The sequence below is a fragment of the Vespa mandarinia genome, unplaced genomic scaffold, assembly GCF_050613455.1.
Source record: "Vespa mandarinia isolate Hongniang unplaced genomic scaffold, ASM5061345v1 scaffold_56, whole genome shotgun sequence".
In the NCBI taxonomy this organism is placed as follows: Eukaryota; Metazoa; Arthropoda; class Insecta; order Hymenoptera; family Vespidae; genus Vespa; species Vespa mandarinia.
Window position 1 is genome coordinate 114,437 of NW_028197190.1, and position 4,087 is coordinate 118,523.

Genomic DNA, 4,087 nt, shown 5'->3' on the forward strand with positions numbered 1-4,087 from the left:
TAGGCAAGAGAACGTTATGCGAGTTTCTTGTGGACCATTGAGACATTCGGACGTGGTAATCTTCTGACTAGACGAGGAACAATTATGCAAGTGCTACACAAACCAATACGACTGTCGGACATTGATTTATTCAGACAAAGGGAGGGAAAGTTATGCGAGTGACTTTTGATTCAATGCAACTAACGCATTTGGAAATGTTCCGACTTATCCAACTAATGATATGCGAATGCCTCCCGAACCAATGCAACTGTTGCATTTAGAAAAATTACGACTAGTCCAGGGAAGATTTGATGAGTGCTTCTCAAACCAATGTGGCTGTCTCACTTGAAAATATTCCGTCTAGTCGACGGAAATTTATGGGAGTTTCTCTCGAACAAATACCACTGTAGGATTTGAAATTTTCCGAGTGGTCGAGGGTTGGATACCCGCGTGCTCCCGTTCCAATGGTACTCTATGACTTGGAAATATTTAGAGAAGTCTTTTGAAATTTATACGAGTGCCTCTCTTACCGATGCGACTGTCGGAAATAGTATTATTCCTCATAGTCGATGGAAAGTTTTGCCCGTGAACACTGAACCAACACGACTATCGGACTTTGTAACATTTTGCCTAGTCGAGGAAAAGTTGTCCAAGTACCTCACCAACCAATGTGACTGTCGATCTTGAACATGTTCCGATTAGTCGAGTGAAATTTATACGAGTGAATCTCAAAACAATGCGACTGTCGTACCTAGAAATATTCCGACTAGTCGAGGGAAAGTTATGCGAGTGCCTTTTGAACCAATGTTGCTGTCACACTTGAAAATATTCTGACTAATCGAGCAACAGGTACGCGAGTGATTCCTGAACCAATGCGACTGTCGGACTTGGAAATATTCCTACAATTCAAGGGAAAGTTGTGCGAGTCCCATTCGAAGAAATAGGACTGCTGATCAGAATTGTAAACTAATGCGACTCTATGATACAGAAATATTCCGACTTGTCGAGGGAAAGTTATGCGACTCCCTCTCGAATCAATGCGACTGTGGGTCTTGGAAAAATTCCAACGAATCGAGTAGAAGTTATGCACGTCTTTTACGGCCCAATGTGACTTTCGGATTTGGAAATATTCTGACCAGCTGAGGGAAAGTTTTGCGCGTTCTTCTCAAAACAAAGCGTCTGTCGATCCTAAAAATATTCCGACTAGTGGAGTGAAAGTTATGTGAGCGACTTGTGAACCAATGCGACTGTCGGACTAGAAATTATATTGCTAAGACGAGAGAAAGTTATGCGAGTGGCTCACGAAGCAATTCGACTATCTGCCTAGAAAATATTTCGCCCAGTCGAAAGAAAGTTGTGCGAGTGTCTCTTGAAAAAATGCTAAAGTCCCGCTTGGAAATATTCCAACTAGTCGAGCGAAAGATATGCGATTGTCTTTCGAACCAATCTGAAACGCAGACTTGGTTATATTCCGACTAGTCCAGAGAAATTTGTGGGATTGTCCCTCGAACCAATGCAACGCTCGAACTGGAAAAAATTCCAACTAATCGAGGTTAGGTTATGCCAGTGCCTCTCGTACCAAAGCGACCTTAGTACTTTGAAATATTCCGAATAGTCAAGGGAATATTGTGCTTGTTCCCCACCTTTTAATGCGACTGCTGCAATTGGACATATTCCGACTAGTCGGAAAAATATTATACGAGTGAATCTCGAGCCAATGCGACTGTAGGACCTAGAAAAATTCAGTCTAAACGAGAGAATGTTATACGAGTGAATCTCGGACTAAAGGGACTATCGGATCTAGAAGCATTCCGACTTGATGAAGGAAAGTTAATCGAGTATCTTGTAAACCAAAGCTTCTGTCAGACTTGGAAATATTCTGCCTAGTGAAGTAAAAGTTATGCGGGTACCTCTCAAACCAATGCGGCTGTAGGATATGGAAATATTCCGACTAGTGGAGATATACCTATGCGAATGGCACTCGAAACAAAGCGAATGTCGGACATGGAACTATCCTGACCAGTCGAGGAAGTGTTATGCGAGTTATATTGGAACCAATTCGGCGGTCGACATAGAAATAGTACAAATAGCCGAAGAAAACTTATGCGAGTGCCATTCGAAACATTAAGACTCTCGGACTTGGAAATATTCCGACCAGTGGAAGGAAAGTTATGCAAGTGACTGTCGACCCAATGCGACTGTCGGACTTGGAAATAACCCGACTAGACAGGGTTATCGCTAGTTATGCGAATGTCTTTTAAAACAATGCGATTGTCGGGCTTGGAAATATTCCGAATAGGCAAGGAAAAGTTATGCGAATGGCACTAGAATTGAAGCGACTGGCGGACTTGGAAGTATTCCAACTAGTCGTGAGAAAGTTATGCGTGTCACTTCTGAACCAAATTGATTGTCGGAATTGAAAATATTCCGAATAGTCAACGTAAAATTATGCGAGTACCTCGCTAACTAATGCGATTGTCGGATGGGGAACTATTCCAACTAATCGGGGGAAGGTTATTTGAGTGCCACTCGAATCAAAGCGACCATTGAACATGTTAATATGCGGAATGGTCGAGGAAAAGTTATGCGAGTATCTCTCGAACCAATGCATCTATCGGACTTGGAAATATTCCAACTAGTCGTGGGAAAGATATGAGAGTGCCTCTGGAACAAACGCGACGGTCGGAGTTGGAAATATTTCCATTAGTCGGGGAAAGTTATACGACTGCCTTTCGAGCAAATGCAGTTATCGGAATCGAAAATATTCCGCCTAGTCGATTAAAAGTTATGCAAGTTATTCTGGGACCAATGCAAAGTTCGGTCTTAGAAATATCCCGATTCATCAAGGGAATGTTATACAAAAGTCTCTTAAACCTATGCGTCTGTCACGCTTGAAAATATTCCGACTGGGAAAAGTCATGCGAGTGACTTTGGATCAAATACCATGGTCGGACTTGAAAATATTCCGACTAGTCGAGGGAAATTTATACGAGTGTCTTGTGAACCAGTGCGACTGTCGTGCTTGGAAATATTCCGACTAATGAAAGGAAAGTTAAGAGGATGCATTTAGAACCAATTCGGTTGTTGCACTTGGTAATATTCCCACAAGTCATGGAAATTTATGCAAGTGTTTCTCGAACAAATGCGGCTATCGGACTAAGAAATATTCCGACTAGTATAGGAAACTTCGTGCGAGTGTCACTCGGAAAAAAGCGAATGTCGTACTTGGAAATGTTCCGAATAATCGACGGAAAGTTATGCGCGTGTCTTATGAACCAATGCAGTTTTCGGACTCTAAAATATGCCGACTTATCGAGGGAATGTTATACGAGTGGCTCTCGAAAACATGCGGCTGCCTGACTTGGATATATTGCGACTAGTCGAGGGAAGTTATTCGAGTGAATTGTGAACCAAAGCGACTGTCGGTTATATTACCTGTGGTCAAGGAAAGTTTATGTGAGTGCCTCTCGAACCAATGCGGATGTCGGACTTGGAAGTATGACGATTAGTCGAGGGAAAGTTATGCGATTTCCTCTCGTACAATTTCAGCTATAGGACTCGGAACTTTTTCGACTAGTCGAGGGAAAGTAATGAGGTTAACTTCTGTATCAGTGTCACTATCGTTATTGGAAATATTTTGAGTCGGGGAAAAGTTATGCGAGTACATCTCGAAACGTTAAGACTGCCGGATTTGGAGGTATTCCGACTAATCGAGAGAAAGTTTTGCAGGTGACACTCGTCACAGTCCAAGACTGTAGAATCTGGAAACATTCAGTCTAGACGAGAGTACATTACCCGAGTGACTTGTGCTCGAAACAACTCCCGGAATTGGAGATATTCCAACCAGACAAGGGAGTTATGTGTGTGACATGTGAACCAATGCGATCGTCGGGCTGAGAAATATTCCGACCAGTCGAGAGCAAGGTATGCTAGTGCCTCTCGAACCAATACGGTTGACGGACTATGAAATATTCGAACAAATTGAGGGAAATTTATATGAGTGCCTCTCGAAATAATGCGGCTGTCGGCCTTTTAAGTATTCCAACTAGTCGAGGTAAAGTTATGCGAGGGCCTTCCTAACCGAACCGGGTGCCGGACTTGGGAATAT